This window comes from Mustela nigripes, chromosome 5, assembly GCF_022355385.1.
Source record: "Mustela nigripes isolate SB6536 chromosome 5, MUSNIG.SB6536, whole genome shotgun sequence".
Lineage (NCBI taxonomy): Eukaryota > Metazoa > Chordata > Mammalia > Carnivora > Mustelidae > Mustela > Mustela nigripes.
Window position 1 is genome coordinate 29,382,497 of NC_081561.1, and position 23,859 is coordinate 29,406,355.

The following is a 23,859-nucleotide window of genomic DNA, read 5'->3' on the forward strand; positions in this document are numbered from 1 at the left end:
TTATCTCTTTCATAATTAAATACCTCTTTCTTAATAATTCTTTATATCATATTTTCCCTGTTAACATGAGTGATGTGGTTTCTGCCTCCTGACTGAACACTGAGTGATACAAACATTTAAACTGAACTGTATGTTGGAGGAGGGCACTGCATTGCTCACAGTACATGGGAAAGAGTAGTAGAGGAATTTTCAAATTTATTAAAATATTTATCCCAACAATAAAGTCATAAATATACTCTTTGGGACCTTTGTATATTTTTTAAAACACTCTATGTGTTAATATATTATCTGACATGTTCATCTCCTCTTACAGTCTACCTTGTGGCTTTATGACACTGGATTCCTTTTAGATGGGCTATGGGTATGTTTCCTTTGAAATGGAGAGGAAATGAAGGTATGCATGTGATAGGAATTATTCACACAAAAAAAGAGGAATCTTTTGAAACTAGTGGACCAGCTGCCCATGTAATTCCAGAAAGAATGGTTAAAACCATCATTCTTGGGAGGAGTGAGGTCAGCATCATGGTTGAATGAGTCCTTCCCTTTGTCTCCCCCTTTCTCTTTACAACTAGTAGGATTCCAAAACCCAACAAAGGCTCCTCTGGACAGCACACGAGACACCAATGAGATCCATTCATGTTTACATCTGAGAGGGTGTGGATTGGTCTTCAGGGAGACCAGAGCCCAGGCAGCATGGTGGGGCCTGTTACCCTGGCTTTTAAAGTAGTGGTAACACTCACCAATAACTCCTATGACCGAGAAGGTGAGGGTGAAAATGAGTGAGTGAAAGGCTACTTGGTCCTGTGGGATGTTCTGGAGGACCCCCTGCTGTGAAGCCACAGAGCAGGGTCCTCTGAGGTAGGACATCTGTGACCAGGAGGGGACAGTGGGGGGAAGAAAAAGGCAAGGGAAGGAAGGAGGCAGAGAAGAAGAAACACTTTATTCACTGTCTGCCCTGAGAGTTCAGCAAGAGAGCTCCCAGCTCCATGGGACTCATGAACTTGAGGATCCTCCTCCTGGAGTGTGGGGCATGCCCCAAATCCAAGGGACATAGTACATACTAGCCCCCCATAGAGTTGCCAGTCTCCTTCTTTTTTTTTTTTTTTTTTTTTCCTTTGAGCCTGGTCTATACAGCTACCAGGGCTACTATGGTAAGAAAAAGCAAAAACTTGTGCTCTTTTTCCACCTGCTATAATACTAAAGAAGGGCCTCTAACCTCCCACCCATGAAATGTTAGAATCATAGTTAACAAATTTTTGCCTACATACAAAAGGTGTTGGCTAGTTCAAACTATTTAGCAGAGAAAAATCTCATTAAACAGCATGAAAAATCATGGTAATATCGTTTTGTTAAAAGGAAATGACAGTTCTCCAGCCACCAAACGTACATTTACAGAAGACTGTGATCTAAGTAATAGAGAATTCAAAATAACGGCCAGAACGGAATTTAACAAGATACAAGAGAATCAGGCAATTCAATGAACTCAGTAATAAAATGAATGGATAGAAGGAGCACTTTACCAAAGAGACCGAATTTCTAAAAAAGCACCAAACTGAAATTCTGGAGCTGAACTCAGTAAATGAGTTGAAGAATGCATTAGAAACATTGGAAATAGAGCAGATCAGGTGGAAGGGAGAATACTTGATCCGAAAGGTGGAATCTAGAAACGATTCAGGTAGAAGTGAAGAGAACTAAGGTTTATTATTATTTTTTAAAGTGAAGAAACCTTGAGGTGTGTGGCTGCTTCAGTTAGTGGTGCATCTGACCTTTGATCTTTGGGTTGTGACCTGGAGCCCTATGTTGCATGTAGAGGTTACTTAAAAGAAAAACAAGCTTAGAAAATGAACAAATCCATAGTTTGGCTATTGTGGACATTGCTGCTATAAACATTCGGGTCCATGTGTCCCTTTGGATCACTACTTTGTATCTTTAGGGTAAATACCCAATAGTGCAATTGCTGGGTCATAGGGCAGTTCTATTTTCAACATTTTGAGGAACCTCCATGCTGTTTTCCAGAGTGGCTGCACCAGCTTGCATTCCCAACAACAGTGTAGGAGGGTTCCCCTTTCTCCCCATCCTCGCCAGCATCTGTCATTCCCTGACTTGTTGATTTTAGCCATTCTGACTGGTGTGCAGTGATATCTCATTGTGGTTTTGATTTGTATTTCCCTGATGCCGAGTGATACGGAGCACTTTTTCATGTGTCTGTTGGCCATCTGGATGTCTTTTTTTGCAGAAATGTCTGTTCATGTCCTCTGCCCATTTCTTGATTGGATTATTTGTTCTTTGGCTGTTGAGTTTGCTAAGTTCTTTATAGATTCTGGACACTAGTCCTTTATCTGATATGTCGTTTGCAAATATCTTCTCCCATTCTGTCAGTTGTCTTTTGATTTTGTTAACTGTTTCCTTTGCTGTGCAAAAGCTTTTGATCTTGATGAAATCCCGATAGAACCTAGATGTCCATCAACAGATGAATGGATCAAGAAGATGTGGTATATATACACAATGGAATACTATGCAGCCATCAAAAGAAATGAAATCTTGCCATTTGCAACAACATGGATGGAACTAGAGCGTATCATGCTTAGCGAAATAAGTCAAGCAGAGAAAGACAACTATTATATGATCTCCCTGATATGAGGAAGTGGTGATGCAACATGGAGGCTTAAGTGGGTAGAAGAAGAATAAATGAAAGAAGATGGGATTGGGAGGGAGACAAACCATAAGTGACTCTTAATCTCACAAAACAAACTGAGGGTTGCTGGGGGGAGGGGGTTTGGGAGAAGGGTGTGGGATTATGGACATTGGGGAGGGTATGTGATTTGGTGAGTGCTGTGAAGTGTGTAAACCTGGTGATTCACAGACCTGTACCCCTGGGGATAAAAATATATGTTTGTAAAAAATAAAAAATTAATAAAAAAAATAAAAAAATAAAAAATTAAAAAAAAAAAAGACAAAAAGAAAATGAAGAAATCCTGCAAGAGCTACCAGTTTCCATTGGGAGAGCCAGTTAAGAATAGTGGGTATATCAAAAGGAAAAGAGAAGGAGAAGAGGGGCAGAGCTGTTATTACAAAGTGTTGTCAGAGAACTTCCCAATCCTGGGGAAACACCTGGACAGAGAAGTCTGTGAAGTTAATAGAAAACCTTATTATCTCAATACAAAAATAGAATCTCCAAGACACTTTCCGATGACACTGTTAAATGTCAAAGATAAAGAAGGAGGGGGAGGAGTCAAGATGGCGGAGAAGTAGCAGGCTGAGACTACTTCAGCTAGCCGGAGATGAGCTAGATAGCTTATCTAAAGATTGCAAACACCTGAAAATCCATCGGCAGATCGAAGAGAAGAAGGACAGCAATTCTGGAAGCAGAAAAACAAGCACTTTCTGAAAGGTGTTTTCTTTTTTTTAATTCTGTTCTTTTCTTTTTTTTTTCTTTTTTTTTTTTTTTTATTTCTTCCTTTTTGAACCACTTTTTATCCCCTTACTCCCCCCTCACGATTTTGGATCTCTTCTAATTTGGTTAAACCACATTTTCCTGGGGTTGTTGCCACCCCTTTAGTATTTACATGCCCCTTCATATACTCTTATCTGGACAAAATGACAAGACGGAAAAATTCAACACAAAAAAAAGAACAAGAGGCAGTGCCGAAGGTTAGGGACCTAATCAATACAGACATCGGTAATATGCCAGATCTAGAGTTCAGAATGACAATTCTCAAGGTTCTAGCCGGGCTCGAAAAAGGCATGGAAGATATTAGAGAAACCCTCTCGAGATATATAAAAGCCCTTTCTGGAGAACTAAAAGAACTAAAATCTAACCAAGTTGAAATCAAAAAAGCTATTAATGAGGTGCAATCAAAAATGGAGGCTCTCACTGCTAGGATAAATGAGGCAGAAGAAAGAATTAGTGATATAGAAGACCAAATGACAGAGAATGAAGAAGCTGAGCAAAAGAGGGACAAACAGCTACTGGACCACGAGGGGAGAATTCGAGAGATAAGTGACACCATAAGACGAAACAACATTAGAATAATTGGGATTTCAGAAGAAGAAGAAAGAGAGAGGGGAGCAGAAGGTATACTGGAGAGAATTATTGGGGAGAATTTCCCCAATATGGCAAAGGGAACGAGCATCAAAATTCAGGAGGTTCAGAGAATGCCCCTCAAAATCAATAAGAATAGGCCCACACCCTGTCACCTAATAGTAAAATTCACAAGTCTCAGTGACAAAGAGAAAATCCTGAAAGCAGCCCAGGAAAAGAAGTCTGTAACATACAATGGTAAAAATATTAGATTGGCAGCTGACTTATCCACAGAGACCTGGCAGGCCAGAAAGAGCTGGCATGATATTTTCACAGCACTAAACAAGAAAAACATGCAGCCAAGAATACTATATCCAGCTAGGCTATAATTGAAAATAGAAGGAGAGATTAAAAGCTTCCAGGACAAACAACAACTGAAAGAATTTGCAAATACCAAACCAGCTCTACAGGAAATATTGAAAGGGGTCCTCTAAGCAAAGAGAGAGCCTACAAGTGGTAGATCAGAAAGGAACAGAGACCATATACAGTAGCAGTCACCTTACAGGCAATACAATGGCACTAAATTCATATCTCTCAATAGTTACACTGAATGTGAATGGGCTAAATGCCCCTGTCAAAAGACACAGGATATCATAATGGATAAAAAAAACAAAACCCATCTACATGTTGCCTCCAAGAAACTCATTTTAAGCCAGAAGACACCTCCAGATTTAAAGTGAGGGGGTGGAAAAGAATTTACCATGCTAATGGACATCAGAAGAAAGCAGGAGTGGCAATCCTTATATCAGATCAAATTATATTTTAAGCCAAAGACTCTAATAAGAGATGAGGAAGGACACTATATCATACTCAAAGGGTCTTTCCAACAAGAAGATTTAACAATTTTAAATATCTATGCCCCAACGTGGGAGCAGCCAATTATATAAACCAATTAATAACAAAATCAAAGAAACACATCAACAATAATACAATAATAGTAGGGGACTTTAACACTCCCCTCACTGAAATAGACAGATCATCCAAGCAAAAGATCAGCAAGGATAGGGTTAGAGGGCACATACCTCAATATCATCAAAGCCATCTATGAAAAACCCACCGCAAATATCATTCTCAGTGGAGAAAAACTGAAAGCTTTTCTGCTAAGGTCAGGAACATGGCAGGGATGTCTATTATCACCACTGCTATTCAACATAGTACTAGAGGTCCTAGCCTCAGCAATCAGACAACAAAAGGAAATCAAAGGCCCCCAAATCGGCAAAGAAGAAGTCCAATTATCACTCTTCGCAGATGACATGATACTATATGTGGAAAACCCAAAAGACTCCACTCCAAAACTGCTAGAACTTATACAGGAATTCAGTAAAGTGTCAGGATATAAAATCAATGCACAGAAATCAGTTGCATTCCTCTACACCAACAGCAAGACAGAAGAAAGAGAAATTAATGAGTCAATCCCATTTACAATTGCACCCAAAACCATAAGATACCTAGGAATAAACCTAACCAAAGAGGCACAGAATCTATACTCAGAAAACTATAAAGTACTCATGAAAGAAATTGAGGAAGACACAAAGAAATGGAAAAATGTTCCATGCTCCTGGATTGGAAGAATAAATATTGTGAAAATGTCTCTGCTACCTAAAGCAATCTACACATTTAATGCAATTGCTATCAAAGTACCATCCATCATTTTAAAGAAATGGAACAAAAAATTCTAAAATTTATATGGAACCAGAAAAGACCTCGAATAGCCAAAGGGATATTGAAAAAGAAAGCCAACGTGGGTGGCATCACAATTCCGGACTTCAAGCTCTATTACAAAGCTGTCATCATCAAGACAGCATGGTACTGGCACAAAAACAGACACATAGATCAATGGAACAGAATAGAGAGCCCAGAAATAGACCCTCAACTCTACGGTCAACAAATCTTCAACAAAGCAGGAAAGAATGTCCAACGGAAAAAGACAGCCTCTTCAATAAATGGTGCTGGGAAAATTGGACAGCCACATGCAGAAAAATGAAATTGGACCATTTTCTTACACCACACACAAAAATAGACTCAAAATGCATGAAGGACCTCAATGTGAGAAAGGAATCCATCAAAATGCTTGAGGAGAACACAGTCAGCAACCTCTTCGACCTCAGCCACAGCAACATCTTCCTAGGAACAACGCCAAAGGCAAGGGAAGCAAGGGCAAAAATGAACTATTGGGATTTCATCAAGATTAAAAGCTTTTGCACAGCAAAGGAAACAGTTAACAAAATCAAAAGACAACTGACAGAATGGGAGAAGATATTTGCAAACGACATATCAGATAAAGGACTAGTGTCCAGAATCTATAAAGAACTTAGCAAACTCAACACCCAAAGAACAAATAATCCAATCAAGAATTGGGCAGAGGAAATGAACAGACATTTCTGCAAAGAAGACATCCAGATGGCCAACAGACACATGAAAAAGTGCTCCGTATCACTCGGCATCAGGGAAATACAAATCAAAACCACAATGAGATATCACTTCACACCAGTCAGAATGGCTATAATCAACAAGTTAGGAAATGACAGATGCTGGCGTGGATGGGGAGAAAGGGGAACCCTCCTACACTGTTGGTGGGAATGCAAGCTGGTGCAGCCACTCTGGAAAACAGCATGGAGGTTCCTCAAAATGTTGAAAATAGAACTGCCCTATGACCCAGCAATTGCACTATTGGGTATTTACCCTAAAAATACAAAGTAGTGATCCAAAGGGGCACGTGTACCTAAATGTTTATATCAGCAATGTCCACAATAGCCAAACTATGGAAAGAACCTAGATGTCCATCAACAGATGAATGGATCAAGAAGATGTGGTATATATACACAATGGAATACTATGCAGCCATCAAAAGAAATGAAATCTTGCCATTTGCGACAACGTGGATGGAACTACAGCGTATCATGCTTAGCGAAATACGTCAAGCAGAGAAAGACAACTATCGTATGATCTCCCTGATATGAGGAAGTGGTGATGCAACATGGGGGCGTAAGTGGGTAGGAGAAGAATAAATGAAAGAAGATGGGATTGGGAGGGAGACAAACCATAAGTGACTCTTAATCTCACAAAACAAACTGAGGGTTGCTGGGGGGAGGGGGTTTGGGAGAAGGGGATGGGATTATGGACATTGGGGAGGGTATGTGCTTTGGTGAGTGCTGTGAAGTGTGTAAACATGGTTATTCACAGACCTGTACCCCTGGGGATAAAAATATATGTTTATAAAAAATAAAAAAATTAATAAAAAAAAAGATAAAGAAGGAATCTTGAAAGTATAAAAGAAATTAATGTAAAAACGAGCCCCCCCGCCAGGAGAGATCATTAGCAGATTTTTCAGCAGAAACTCTGTAGACCCGGAGAGAGTGGAATGACATACTCATAACATTAACAAATAAATATTGCCAGACAGGAAATCTGTATCCAGGATTTATCTTTCAGACATGAAGGAGAAATAGAGACTTTCCCAAAAAAAACTTGAGGGAATTCCCCACCACTAGTCCTACCTCCAAGACATATTGAGTGGAACTTTAATACTGTAATGAAAAGATGAAGGTACAGAGCCTCTGAGTAAGCTGGCAGACAGAGCCAGAAACTGTAACCTTATTTTAGAATAGGGCATTAAACACTTAATGATAACAGCAATGGCTAAAGTTATTAAAAATAACTAGAGCTACTACAGTTGGTAACAAACCCATACCAGGAAAAGAGTTTGTGACAGCAAAAATGTAAAAGCAGAAGAGGAAAATGAGAACTGATATGTAGGCAAATGAAGAAAAGTTGCCAACAGCAGGAAATCACCATTTAATCTATGAAATAGTTTATACAAAACTAATGGTAAGAAAAAACAATATCTAGAGGTCTACAGCAGAGAGAACCTTAAAAAGGGGGAAACTAGGGAATCATCATGGAAAACCAGCAAGTGATAAAAGTCGACAGAAACACAAAGAAGAAGAAATAATAAAGATAGAAAACAACCAGAAAAGAAAAGATAAAATGACAATAGTAAGTCCTTACATATCAATAATCATTTAAACATAAGTGGATTGACTTTACCAATCAAAAGACAGAGGGTGCCTTGATAAATTAAAAACATAGACCCAAGTTTGTGATCCTTCCAAAAGGGTCTTTTGCTGTACAATGGACAAATGTAGGTTTATAGTGGAGGAACGGATGTGCATAACCCACGAAAATGTTACTGAAAAGAAAGCAGGTGGAGCCATGTGTACATCATACAAGATACACTTCAAGCCAAAAAGAAGATATAACAGTTGTAAATACATGAGCTTAACACCTGAGTATTGAAATACATTAAACAAATACAGATCTTAAGGGAGAAATAGACCTTAATTCCCCACAGTCCACAATGGATGGATCATCCAGATGGAGAATCAGCAAGGAAACACTTCAAGAAAAAAAATGATAGACACTTCAAGAAAAAAAATGATAGACATTGACGGAACATTCTGTCCAGTTGCAGAGAAATGCATATTCTTCTCATTGAACATTCTCCAGGATCGATCCCCTGATGAAAACCAGAAATCTTAACAAAATTAAGAAGACTGAAACCATATTAGCCAACTTCTCTGACCACGTTGGTATGAAAGTAAAAATGAATAAGAGGAAATTGAGTAGACCTAAAAATATGTGGGAACGAGATGACAAAATTTTAAACATCTGAGGCGAGACACCTGGTTCTTGGACTAGTCTTGAAAGCATATGCAGAACTATATTGTATTAGTTGCATTATTACCTTAGCTGCATTTCATATTTTATTCCCTACTGAGAATGTTTTTGCATCTCTTAACCTCATGCATGATCAATCATTTACTTTGCTTTTTACCCCGACTCTCTGTTTACCCACTGATTATAGGAACCTAATGGGGAGTGGAAAGAAACATTTGTCTCAAAATTATCTGACATACCTGATCATTCCAGGTCTTGAATGGGGTGCCTTATTTTCCAGAGGAATATACAGCTCCAGATTCTTTCAAGGCCCAATGTCTTAAGGTTTCCAGAAACACCTCATCCTCCTCTCATACATTCACCTCCTTCCCAAAACAAGTAGTGGCTGTCCCCTTTCCTCCAGAGGGCAATGCAGCTTTGGGAATGATAGCCAGCCTTCTCACTGGGCTTTCCTTGTGATAATGAGGCTTTCTTTGCCTCAACACCCATGTCTCAGACATTGGCTTACTGGGCATTGGGTGCTCAACTAGTCTGAGTTTGGTAACACAATCAATAGGTCAAAGAGGAAATCAAAAGGGAAATAAAATAATGGTCTCCAACAAGTGAAAATCAAATACAATATATCAAATTTTGTGGGTTGCAGTAAAAGCAGTTCAGAGAGGAAGTTTAGAGCAAAAAAAAAAAAATTAGAAAGATCTGAAATAAACGATCTACCTGTACACTACAATTAACTAGAAAAAGAGGAACAAATTAAGCCCAAAGTTAACAAAAGGAAAGAAATACTAAAATCAGAGCAGAAGTAAATGAAATAGAGACCTGAAAAACAATAGAAAGGATCAATGAAACTAAAAGCTGGTTCTAGATGATGATGAACACAAACTGGCAAAAAGTTAGCTAGTCTAAGAAAAAAAAAGAGACACAGTACTGTACGGTGACTAATATAATTAAAAAAAGAAGAAATAAAAGAGGGTTATTGTAATGGATAGGACAAGAAAATTAAAACATGAAAGAATCATGAAAGACTATGAATAATTTCATACCAACAAATTATGTATCTAAAGGAAACACAACTTACCAAGACTGACTTAGGACGACGCAGAAAACCTGAACAGACCAGTGTAGTCATCTGAGAGGCACAGGTGGAGGCTGAAGGGCAGGAAGACAGGCTTGTAGGGGAGGCACAGACACCAGAGAGCCTGGGGTTGAGGAACACATGGGGCCTACAGGCCCCCAGATTGCGACTGGCATACACAAGGAGCTCTCCTTATGGCCGTTCTCTGCCCGTTGATAAACAGATTAGCTCTGACCTGGCTGAGTTCCACAAGCCCCCTCAACTTGCCTCTGTATTCATTGTGGAGCCCTGGGCACCAGGAGCTTTGGAACAGTTACAGTCAGATTCCAGAAAAATGGTGCCCCCACTCCATCGCTATCCCTGCCAGAACGACAGCTCTCCCTGTGGTCCTGCCTATTTGTCTCTTCCCCCAGAGCCCAGCTGGTGGAGGATGTGCCCTGGGACAATGTCCCTGCAGAGAAGAGAAGGGCTTTCTACTACTATCTGACTGAATAGGACAAGCACTGACTCTGCCTTCACACCAGTGTGAGGAACCCCAGCCTTCAGGACACTTATCCAGGCCCCGCCTCTTCTAGCATCCTGCACAGCCACCATGGAGGTTTCCTGAATGGCAAAGTACACTCCAAAGTCCCTGTTATTGAAGAGTACTTATTAGACGACAAAGGATTGTTGAAGCCATGCCATGCTTGGAAGCTGTTCTTATGTTCTTCCTGATCTCAGTCCTGTGAACTCCCTGCAATTAACACCTTTCTCATGTTCATCAGGGCACCATGTGCTCTCTGACCAGCCTGCCAATGTGCCTGCCTTACAACAGCCACGAACATAGGAAGCTCCTTACCTGATCTCACCAACCTGCACTTTCCCCTGGCACTTCCCAACCCCCGGGCACTGAGACAGTCTACTCTAGCCTGAGTGAGGGCATCAGTACCTCTAAATTAAGACACAGCCTGATCCACCTCAGGATCAGTGGGAGCCAGTGCCTGGACCAAGCTTGGGCTATGATGAGTCAGGACTTTATTCTCTGCTCAGCTACCCATCCTGTGGTCTTCCCTGAGCAATCTGAACCCCTAGGCTTCTTGAAGCATTCCCCACCCCCATGTTCAAGGCTCTGATAGCTACCCCTCACTGTCAGCCTCCTCCCTTCTCACTCACTGCTCTGGTTCTCGCATCATCCAATTCCTCCCCCTCAACTTCCTCTCCTGTGCTGGGTACCACCCTACCCAGCTTCTTCACCTGGAATCCCTTCCTGCCACTACCATGTGCCCCTCAGCTGCCCGAAGTTGCCCAAGGGCTCAGTTGACACCCAAGAGCAGCTGCCCAAAAAGTTTTTGACAACAATGACACATGCCTTGTCCTGCCTCATTCAGGGTGTCCCCTGGATATCAGCACGTTGTCCATTGACCAGAGGCTGACTCCATACCCATACAGCCCCCTCAAATTTGATTCTGCACATCCAGCCACCTACCTCAAAGTCTCTATAGCATCCATTGATGTACTCTCAGGCATGCTCAAAGCACCTTCAGGTGGGCAGAATCTGGGAAGCTCACCACACTGTGGGACACTATACCCACCCAGCTTAATGGGCATGAACAAGCATTTTACCATCAGCTAGTGAAGGACTTCAGCCTGGGAAACCTGTTTCCTCACAGTGTACTCTTTGATGACTGCTGCTCTGACTTGTTTGTCCCCTGGCATGCACACACTCTGTCTCAGCAGCAAGAACTATTTAGCATTGAAGCCCATCAATCAGCCTGGTGTTGGACCTCCCAGCTTTTCAGAGGGACCTTTATTTTTAGAGGACAGGGGGCCATTTAGCAGCCTACAGGACCCCCATGCCCTCAACCACCAGAACTTGACCCTCTGTTCCTACCATGGCTCAGGGCCCAACATCATCCTCCCAGAAGAGTCCTTCCCAGGTTATTGTAATGAGATTGTGGCAGCCCTGGCTGCAGTGCCTGGCAGATGCTGGTGAGGATGTGGAGAAAGGGGAACCCTCCTACACTGTTGATGGGAATGCAAGCTGGTGCAACCACTCTGGAAAACAGCATGGAGGTTCCTCAAAAATTTGAAAATAGAGCTACTTTATGACCCAGCAATTGCACGACTGGGTGTTGACCCTAAGGGTACAAATGTAGTGATCTGAAGGGGTACATGCACGCAAATATTTATAGCAGCAATCTCCCCAGTAGCCAAACTATGGAAAGAACCTAGATGTCCATGAAGAGATGAATGGATAAAGAAGGTGAGGTATATATATATACACAATGGAATACTATGCAGCCATCAAATAAAAATTAAATCTTGTATGAAAAGAAACTAAAGGTACCATCTGATCTCCCTAAATGGTAATTATTTCTGCCTCTTGTGAATTCCTAGAGGGCTTACAGTGCAGGCTGGTTCTCATCCTTGACTGCACATCAGAATCACTTGGGGATCCCTTCGAAAACAAAACCCAAAACAACAAACTGATCTCAAGGTCCCCCTCCCTCCACCAGGCATGTCTGAACTGATCTGCTGTATTACTAGGTCATCTGTGGCTTTAAATTCACAGATGATTCAGATGTGCAGCCAGGTTTAAGAGTCATGGGTCTAGAATAGTTCTCCAATATTAGTCATAAGAATCACCAGGGAGGGGGTTAGAAATATAAAGTTAGCCCCTCCATTAACCTGGGTAAGTAGATCTAGGGTAGGATTCAGGATATGCTCAGTACGGAAACTTATCCAAAGGTTCTGATGGAGCTGGCTGGACATCTGGTCACTTTCAGAAACCTTCCACTCTGGCGTGTGTGTGTTTTGTTTTGTTTTGTTTTAATTTTGCCTATTACATAGAGCATGGTTGGTAAAATGCCTAATGTGTGGCAGGTATCTAATAAATGTATACTGAATGAGGAAAAAAAAATGAAATCTTGCCGTTTGCAACAATGTGGTGGAACTAGAGGGTTTTATGTTTAGCGAAATAGGTCAATCAGAGAAAGACAACTGTCATATTCTCTCCAAGATGTGGGGAAGTGGAGATGCAATGTGGGGGATTTAGGGGGTAGGAAAAGAATAAATGAAAGAAGATGGGATCGGGAGGGACACAAACCATAAGAGATTCTTACTGCCACAAAACAAACTGAGGGTGACTGGGAGTAGGGGGGTAGAGAGAGGGTGGTTGGGTTATGGACATCAGGGATGATATGTGATATGGTGAGTGCTGTGAAGTGTATCAAACTGATGATTCGCAGACCTGTACCCCTGGGGCTAATAATACATTATATGTTTATTTAAAAAATTTAAAAATTTAAAAACAAAACAAAACAAAATAAAAACCCAATAACTCCCAAAAGAAAAACTTATGGTCAAATGGCTTCACTAGTGAATTCTAATGAACATGCAGTGGAAAATTAATACTCCTCAATACTCCTCCAATGCTCCTCAAACTCTTCCAGAATGTTAAGGAAGAGGCAACAATTTCAAATTCATTCTACAAAGGCAGTATTATTTTGATAGCAAACCAGATAAGGATACCACCACAAGAAAAAAGCAATAAACCAGTATCCTTGATGAATACAGATGGAAATATTCTCAGCAAAGTGTTATCGAACTGAGTTCACACATTAAAAAAATTGGACACCGTGGCTAAATTGGATTTATCTGTGGGATGCAAGTGTAGCTGAACCTACAAAGATCAATAAGTGTAATTCAATACACCAAGAAAATGAAAGGTAAAAATCATATAATCATCTCAAAAGTTGCCCAAAGAAATTAGACAAAATATACCATTCTTTTATGATAAAAGTCTTAATAGATTGGATATAGAAGGAGCATACCTCTACATATAAAGACCACCTACAGGAAACCCACAGCAAACATCCTACTCAATGAAGAGAAATTGAAAACATTTCCTCTAAGAACAGGAACATAACAAGGAAGAACACTCCCCCACCTCTATTCAATATGGTAGCGGAAGTCCTAGCTAGAGCAGTTAGGCAAGAGAAAGAAATAAAAAACCTTCCATATCAGGAAAGAAGAAGTGAAAATTTCACTCTTTGCAAATATCATCTTACATACAGAAAAATCTGAAGAGTCGATAAAAAAATCTGTTGAAAGTAATCAATGATTCAATAAAGTGACATATTACAAATGGACTTACAAAAATTAGTGGCATACTTGTACGCTAATGGTGAAGCACCAGAAAATGAAAACAGCATCAAAAGCAATAAAATAGGAATATAAGAAACCACGGAAGTGAGGGACCTGTACAATGAAAACTACAAGACTTTTCTGAAAGAAATTGAAGACACAAACAATTGGAAACACTTCCATGTTTATGATTTGAATAATTAATACTTTTTAAATGACCATGTTACACAAAGCCATTACAGAGTCAATCTGATCCCAATCAAAATACCAAAGGCATTTTTTATAGAAATAGAAGAAATCATTCTGAAATTTGTGTGGAAGAGTAGGAGACTCCAAATAGCCAAAGTAATCCTGCAAAAAGAGAGCAAAGCTGGAGGTAGCACATTTCCTCATTTCAAACCATACCTCAAAGCCATAGTAACAGAATCCAACGTGGTAATGGCAAAAAAAAAGCAACATATGCACCAATAGAACAGAATAGAGAGCCCAGAATTAAATCCCAACACGTGTGGTTAACCAATAATAGGTAAGTAAGCTAAGAAGACTGAATAAAAAGTATAGTCCCTTCAAGAAATGGTGCTGGGAACACTGGAGAAACACAAGCAGAACAATGAACTCTTTGGATCATCTACTCCTTTCAGAATATATTTTCAATGTGCAACTAGTAAATATGTACAGACATTATACAGATTATAAAAAGAAATTGAAGCAACATGTTAAGAGAGTTAAGTACGCTAGTTGCTAGCTTTCTAATAGAAGTTCCCTTTTTTATAGTAGAAGTTCGAATATGATCTCTGTCTCCCCTCCTGCCTGTCTGATCTGGAGCACTCCTATTGTTGGTGCTCCCAATCTGATGCCCTCTGTTTAGAGCTCAGCTGAGCTTGGGGTGCACCTGGCTCCTGTAGGATTTGGCTACACAACCAAATGACCTTTGGCAGGTTCTCTCCTATTGTTGAGTTTCTGTCACTCAGATTTAAAATGAGGAAAGACTCTCCTCTGAGGATTAGAGTAAATTATTTATTAAAATAAAGTACATAACATTCAGAGTGAAATGGCACCTGGTGAATGGTGGGCCTGATTATTTGATGAAGGTCAGCAGAGAGCAGGATCCTGGCCTCATGGTTTCAGCCTATAGTCCAGCCTCTGCAGATAAGTTTCTCTGACAGAGACTCTGACACAGGGTGATTCCAATCAGCCTCTCAGGGTTGGTCAGGGTCTCCCTTGCTTTTTCTGACCCAGGTCTCGCTCCCTTGATGCTATCAAGGTGAGAGGCCAAAGTGCCAGTTCTCTAGGCTTTTTCCCATAACTTGGCACCTACATCCCTCCCCCCAGGATGTTCCCATTTCAGCCTTGACCTTGGATGGGCCTGACCTGCAAGGGACTGAGAGAGTGAGTACATTCTTCCAGGTCACACTTGCTCTCTGCAAAAGATTCACTGACATCCCAGGGACTGAGGAATGAGATTGAGACACTCTGGGCATTTCTGTGAATATGTACTGAGTGAAGTGTTTCACAGATGGAGCAAAATACATAATGTCCTTTATTTTCATACCTTTACTCTCAATGTGCTCTGAAGAATTAAACCGTGACACATAAATGGATTTGCAACAGGTTCAAATATCTCAAATACCTTTTCTGCTTCCTGTCGATTTCTTTTAAAAATTACAGTCTCAAAAAAAAATTACATTCCCATTAACCGGAGGTAGGTTAATCATAAATGGAATTATTACCAATTGCTCAATAATACTTGAAACCATCCCAAGGGACTTTAAATCAGTATCTTCACGCAGAATAATAGTGAGTTATTTTTATTTATTTATTTATTTTCAGCATAACAGTATCATTATTTTTTCACCACACCCAGTGCTCCATGCAATCCATGCCCTCTATAATACCCACCACCTGGTACCCTGACTTCCCACCCCCTCTCCACTTCAAATGCCTCAGATTGTTTTTCAGGGTCCATAGTCTCTCATGGTTCACCTCCCCTTCCAGTTTCCCCAAACTCCCTTCTCCTATCTCCCCATGTCCTCCATGCTATTTGTTATGCTCCACAATAAGTGAAACCATATGGTAATGACTCTCTCTGCTTGACTTATTTGACTTATTTCACTCAGCATAATCCCAGTCCCGTCCATGTTGCTACAAAAGTTGGGTTTCGTCCTTTCTGATGGAGGCATAATACTCCATAGTGTATATGGACCACATCTTCCTTATCCATTCGCCCGTTGAAGGGCATGTTGGTTCTTTCCACAGTTTGGCGACTGTGGGCATTGCTGCTATAAACATTGGGGTACAGATGGCCCTTCTTTTCCCTACATCTGTATCTTTGGGGTAAATACCCAGGAGTGCAATGGCAGGGTCATAGGGAAATTGATGTATTCCTGGAAAACTATAAACTCCTAAAATTGAATCAAGAAGAAATTGACAACCTGAATAGACCCATATCTAGTAACGAGATTGAAGTGGTGATCAAAAACCTCCCATCAACAGATGAATGGATCAAGAAGATGTGGTATATATACACAATGGAATACTATGCAGCCATCAAAAGAAATGAAATCTTGCCATTTGCAACAACATGGATGGAACTAGAGCGTATCATGCTTAGCGAAATAAGTCAAGCAGAGAAAGACAACTATCATATGATCTCCCTGATATGAGGAAGTGGTGATGCAACATGGAGGCTTAAGTGGGTAGAAGAAGAATAAATAAAACAAGATGGGATTGGGAGGGAGACAAACCATAAGTGACTCTTAATCTCACAAAACAAACTGAGGGTTGCCGGGGGGAGGGGGTTTGGGAGAAGGGGGTGGGATTATGGACATTGGGGAGGGTATGTGATTTGGTGAGTGCTGTGAAGTGTGTAAACCTGGTGATTCACAGACCTGTACCCCTGGGGATAAAAATATATGTTTATAAAAAATAAAAAAAAAAAAAAAAAAAAAAAAAAAACCTCCCAAAAAACAAGATCCCAGGACCTGATGGATTCCCCGGAGAATTCTACCAAACTTTCGAAGAAGAAATAACACCTATTCTCCTGAAGCTGTTTCAAAAAATTGAAGCAGAAGGAAAACTTCCTAACTCTTTCTATGAATCCAGCATTACCCTGATCCCCAAACCAGGCAAAGACCCTGCCAAAAAGGAGTATTTCAGACCAATATCACTGATGAATATGTATGCTAAGATTCTCAACAGGATCCTAGCAAACAGGGTACAACAGCACATTAAAAAGATTATCCACCATGATCAGGTAGGATTCATCCCTGGGCTACAAGAATGGTTCAACATTCACAAATCAATCAATGTGATACAACAAATTAATATGAGAAGAGAGAAGAACCACATGGTCCTCTCAATTGATGCAGAAAAAGCATTTGACAAAATCCAGCATCCATTCCTGATTAAAACACTTCAAAGTATAGGGATAGAGGGAACATTCCTGTACCTCATCAAATCTACCTATGAAAGACCCACAGCAAATATCATCCTCAATGGGAAAAATCTTGCATCCTTCCCGTTGAGATCAGGAACACGACAAGGATTCCCACTCTCTCCACTCTTGTTCAACATAGTATTAGAAGTCCTAGCAACAGTAATCAGACAACAAATAGAAATAAATGTATCCAAATTGGCAATGAAGAAGTCAAACTCTTTCTCTTCGCAGATGACATGACTCTTTATATGGAAAACCCAAAAGACTCCACCCCCAAACTATTAGAACTCATACAGCAATTCAGCAACGTGGCAGGATACAAAGTCAATGCACAGAAATCAGTGGCTTTCTTATACACTAATAATTAAAATACAGAAAGGGAAATGAGAGAATCAATTCCATTTACTATAGCACCAAGAACCATAAGATACCTGGGGATAAACTTAACCAAAGAGGTCAAGGATCTGTACTTGAGGAACTACAGAACACTCATGAAAGAAATTGAAGAAGACAGAAAAAGATGGAAGACCATTCCATGCTCTTGGATTTGAAGAATAAACATTGTTAAAATGTCTATACTGCCTAGAGCAATCTATACTTTTAATGCCATTGCTATCAAAATTCCACCGGTATTCTTCAAAGAGCTGGAGCAAATAATCCTAAAATTTGTATGGAATCAGAAGAGACCCCAAATCACTAAGGAAATCTTGAAAAACAAAAATAAATCTTGGGGCATCACGTTACCTGATTTCAAGCTTTACTACAAAGCTGTGATCACCAAGACAGCATGGTACTGGCACAAAAACAGAAACAGACCAGTGGACCAGAGTAGAGAGCCCAGATATGGACCCTCAACTCTATGGTCAAATAATCTTCGGCAAAACAGGAAAAAATATACAGTGGAACAAATACAGTCTCTTCAATAAGTGGTGCTGGAAAAACTGGACAGGTGTTATTTCTTCATTGAAAGTTTGGTAGAATTCCCCAGGGAATCCAGCAGGTCCTGGGCTTTTGTTTTTTGGGAGGTTTTTGATCACTGCTTCAATCTCGTTACTAGATATCGGCCTATTCAGGTTGTCAATTTCTTCCTGGTTAAATTTTGGGAGCTTATAGTTTTCCAGGAATGCATGCATTTCATCTAGGTTGCTAAGCTTATTGGCATATAACTGTTGATAATAACTTCTGATGATTGTTTCTACTTCCTTGGTGTTAGTTGTGTTCTCTTCCTTTTCATTCATAATTTTATGAATTTGGGCTTTCTCTCTTTTCTTTTCGAATAGTGTGGTCAATGGTTTATCGATCTTATTGATTCTTTCAAAAAACCAGATTCCAGTTTCATTGTTACGTTCTACTGTATCTCTGGTTTCTACCTCATTGATCTCAGCTCTAATCTTGATGATTTCCCTTCTGATGAGTGGAGTTGTTTTGATTTCTTGTTGATTCTCCAGTTCTTTAAGGTGTAGAGACAGCTGGTGTGTTCTGGATTTTTAATTTTTTTGAGGGATGCTTGGATGGCTATGTATTTCCCCTTTAGGACCACCTTTGCTGTATCCTATAGGTTTTGGATTGATATGTCTTCATTCTCATTGGTTTTCATGAATTATTTCAGTTCTTCTTTGATCTGGTTGATCCAAGCATTTTTAAGCAAGGTGGTCTTTAGTTTCCAGGTGTCTGAGTTCCTTCTGATCTTTTCCTTGTGATTGAGCTCCAGTTTCAAAGCATTGTATTGTGAGAATATGCAAGGAATAATCTCAATTATTATTATCTTTTGGTATCGGTTGAGTCCTGATTTGTTACCCAATATGTGGTCTCTCCTTGAGAAGGTTCCATGTGCACTTGAGAAGAATAAGTATTCAGTTGTTTTAGGGTGGAATGTTCTATATATATCCATGAAGTCATCTGGTCCAATGTCATTAAATGCTCTTGTTTCTTTATTGATTTTATGCTTCCGTGATCTATTTCTGAGAGAGGGGTGTTAAGATCTCCTGCTATTAATGTATTCATATCAATATGACTCTTTATCTTGATTAATTGTTTTCTTACGTAATTGACTGCTCCCATATTGGGGGCATAGATATTTACAATTGTTAGATCATCTTGGTGGATAGTCCCTTTAAGGATTATGTAGTGTCCTTCTGATTCTCTGACTACAGTCTTTAGTTTAAAATCTAATTTATCTGTTATGAGAATCGCTACCCCAGCCTTCTTTTGAGGCCCATTGGCATGAGAGATGCTTCTCCATCCCTTCACTTTCAGTCTGGGTGTATTTTTAGGTTCAAAATGGGTCTCTTGTAGACAACATATGGATGGGTCCTGTCGTTTTATCCAATTTGCAACACTATGCCATTTTATGGGCATATTTAGGACATTCACACTGAGAGTGATTATTGATAGATACATTTTTATTGACATCATGTTACCTTTGAAGTCTTTCTTTCTGTAGACTGTCTCTGTATTTCTGTTCAATGCTATTCTTTGGATTTTTCCTCTTTTATAGAACTCCCCTTAATATTCCCTGCAGTGTTGGCTTGGTGGTTGCATAATCTTTTAATCCTTGCCGGTCTTGGAAACTCTTTATCTCTCCATCCATTTTGAATGTCAGTCTTGCTGGATAAAGTATTCTTGGCTGCATGTTCTTCTCATTTAATGCCCTGAAAATATCTTGCCAGCCCTTTCTGGCTTGTCGGGTCTCTGTGGACAGGTCTGACGTTATTCTGATGGGCTGTCCTCTCTAAGTAAGGAGCCTCTGTCTTAGCAGCTTTCAATAGATTGTATCTACAATTATGATTCCTCAATTTAACTATCAGGTGTCTTGATGTTTTTCTGGAATCTATAATCTTGGGTGGAGACCTTTCAGCCTCTAGTACAAAAACGCTGGTTCCATTCGCAAGATTGGGAAAATTTTCATGAAGAACTTGTTCCACTATATCTTCTAGACTTCTTTCTTTCTTCTCCCCTTCAGGGATTCCAATAATTCTGACATTGGAATGTTTCATGGCATCATTTATTTCCCTGATTCTGTTTTCGTGGCTTCTAAGCTGTTTGTTCCAGGCTTCCTCTTGATCCTTTCTCTCTATCTGTTTGTCCTGCAAATCTCTCAGTTACCCTAGCTTTGAGAGAATTTAGATTAGACTGGAACTCATTTAGAGCACTGTGAACCTCAGCCCTGGTAGCTTTTAGCTCTGCCCTAACATTGTGAACATCCTGTCTGGTCGCTTTCAGCTCGGTCCTAATCAATTCCGTTTTGTCATCCATGGCTTTTTCCAACCTAGCTATTGCCTGGATAATTGTTAGCCTGAATTCTCTTTCTGACATATTGTCTATGTTGATAGCCATTAGCTCTGTTTCAGAAGGTCCATCCTCTGTATTTTTCTTCTGTTGGGTATTTCTCCTCCTAGTCATTTTGGTGAGAGATGACTGAACAGATATAGCTGGATGTATCAACCGTGGTGCAGTCAGGGTGTACCACTTATGAGCAATCAGGATTCCCCACCCAAATGAGAGAAAAAAAGAAAAGGAAAAGAAAAAAAAAAAAGAGAGAGAGACAGACAGACAGGAAAGAAAGGGAAGATGAAAATGGGCCCCAAGGTAAGATTTATGAGGTATACAAACAAAAACAGACAAACAAAAACAAAAAAGATGGGAGAGTGGTTATAAATTCTCAGTGTCAGCGAGGAAGGTTGTTTTGATCCTTCCTGGATGTATCTTGGTATCTTTGTTAAAGGACTCAACTTTCCTGGGATAAAGGGGGATTAAAAATTGGTTTACCTATAGGGGTAGTATTGATTGGGAAAAGGGGATTACTTTGAAGTTTAACTCTATATGAATATTAGAAAATAAAAAAGGAATAAGCGAGACTAAACTAAACTAAAATTTAAAAAAAATTCAAAAAATAAAATGCAAGAGAAACACAGGTATGTGCATCAAAAAGTTCAGTTTAGAAGGTTATTATGGAATTTGATGTACTGGACAGCTGACTGTGATGGCAAATAGGTTAAAAAAATATTTATATAAAAAAATGAGCCAGAATAGTGGGAACAAATTAAAAATAAAAGTTGTCCTATGAAGTAATGGTAGTGGTTTTTTTGTAGTCTTTTTTTTTTTTTTTCCTGGTTGGTTTTCTGGGGAAGGGGCCTGCCACGTGTGTTTTCAGTCAATGATGTTCCCTGAGTGAAGTCCTCCAGCCCTCCTCAAGGGGGTGGGCTCTGAGGAAACCAGTTTTTCAGGATTTTGTTCTCTGGAGGTTTTTATGTTTGTTCACCTTTCCCCCCTTCCCCTCGCTTTGACCGCTTTTGATGGTTTTTGTAGGTTTAGAGGAAAGCAAACTGCACTCTTACCTCCCTCTCAGAGAGAAGCCTCAGTCTGTTCTTCTGTGGGTGTTGCAGAGCCCATATAAATTTCCCCTTGGCCGCTGGCAGAGCAGGTTCCAAGTCGCGGTCCCTGGGGACGCAGGATCTTCTGCTTTTACCCAAAACCACGGCAGCAGTGGCTGTCTGGGAGATCCAGACTGCCAGAGAGGTTCCAAGCAGTGATCACACACTGATATTTTCCCGCTGGCCTGGGCTGGGAGTGCCTGGTCTTTCTGGGTCTAAGAGCACCCGGCTTGCGTGCACCTCTTTCAGGGGAGGCTGTGGGTCACAGGCATCTCAGGCTCTGAGAATGGGGTGCAGATCCGAAAGCACCAGTCTGGGCCTTTGTGCACCTCTCTCGGGGGAGAGTTTGGGGCATGCGTCTTAGGCTCTGAAACAATGGTGCGTAGCAAAGAGCGCTGGCTGGGCCTTTGTACCTCTCTCAGGAGAGGATGAGGAACACACGTGTCTCAGGCTCTGAAGCAGGGCTCACGTGTTCTGCCATCCAGTGTGGCTCCCTTCCCCTCACAGGAGCCAGAACCCATGCAATCTCAGGTGCGCTGGTGGTTCAGGGACCAAGACCTGGTTTCTCCACCTCACTCTCTCTGACTCAGCACCAGGGGAGGCTGTCCTGGGACCAGGCACTTAAGCCCCTGTCCCTAGCCTCCCCAATTCCCACAATTTCCTCCCCGTAATCCTTTGCTCTTTTGGAGTGCTTTCAACCAGTCTCCAAGTTAATGCTGGTCCCCAGACGCAGGGCACTCTTGTTCGTATTAGGGGTATTACTTTCCAACGGGTCACCTTTGGTGGCTCCCTCCCCCTTTTGTTTATCTTCCGATATCAGTCCGCCTTTCCCACTGGGCTTTACCTGCCCACTGGCGTCTTCTGCCCCTGTAGAGATCCAGATGTGTATAATTCTGATCTCAGGTTGATTTCATGGGTGATTGGAGTTCTTTGGCAGGTAATCAGCTCACTTTAGGGTACAGCTTTAAAAGGCGCTTCCTCCTACTTCCCCGCCATCTTGTCCCATCCTCAAATTAACTTTAATACAGAATATGTTGCACCTATGTCCACTTAAAAGTCAATCAATTTGTTCCCCACTGTCATTTCTTTTCAACCTGGGGGCACCTATAGGGAAATCTGAAGTAGGTGGTTTAAGTCCAAGAGGGTGCTGTTCGTTCCCAGATAGTGAGAGTAGGAGAAGCAGCAGCCGATGGGTGATGGAGGCACCTAGTATTGTATAGAAACTGGTTGTACAAGCTACACCCATGGTGGTGCAGATACAGGAGAAGGGAGTGGGGGAGGCAGGATAGAGGAGGGGCTTCCAACAAGGCTGGAGGTGGATAAAAGCTCAGAAGGGAACTTCCTTTCTGCCTCTGCTGCTGCCATTGAATCCTTGGAAAAGCTTGTGGTTAAGGGGGAGAAGGGGAAAGAAGCAAGTTCTGAAGTTTACCCTTGAGTGCACCCACGCAGTAGAAGATGGAATCTTGGATGCTGCCAATTTTAAACATTTTCTTCAAGAGACAATCAGTGAATGGAAAAGCTGGGAGTCTTGGTGGTGGGTTTGTAACCATTAAAAGGAGCAAGATCACTGTAGCTTCTGAGGTGCCTTTTTCCAAAAAGGTATTTGAAATATCTCACTAAAAAGTATTTGAAGAATAATCATCTACGTGATTGTGTGCGCATAGTTGCTAACAGCAAAGAGAGTTGCTAATTGTGTTACCTTCCAGATTAACCAGCGTGAGGAAGTGGAGGAAGGGGAGGATTAAAACTCATTTATCTGAAATATTTCATAAGAGTTCTTGAGTAAAACTTGGGAACCAAAACAGTGGTTTTCATTGATTCTCTGCAGTGTGGGTTTACCAGAAAATTGCACATTGTAGTAATAGAACTTTACTCAGGAAGAAAAAAAAAAAGAAAAGAAAAGAAAAAGAGAACTTTACTCAGTCCACCATTCTCTTATTTGTGATTACACTTTTTTTTTCCTGCTTGAAAATTGTAGTTTACTACAATACTAGTAAAATATTAGTAGAGTCCTTCTAGCAAAAATTGCTGGTGATTTGACCTTGAGCAGATGGATAAGAGTGTGGAGCTGTATGCTCTGTAGTTAGTCACCAAA

At 40.7% G+C, this 23,859-nt stretch overlaps 1 pseudogene; it reads left to right on the forward strand.

Moving 5' to 3' along the window:
• Positions 1-693: 693 nt before the first annotated feature.
• On the forward strand, positions 694-23,509 carry LOC132018587 (large ribosomal subunit protein eL22-like; annotated as a pseudogene).
• Positions 23,510-23,859: the final 350 nt, after the last annotated feature.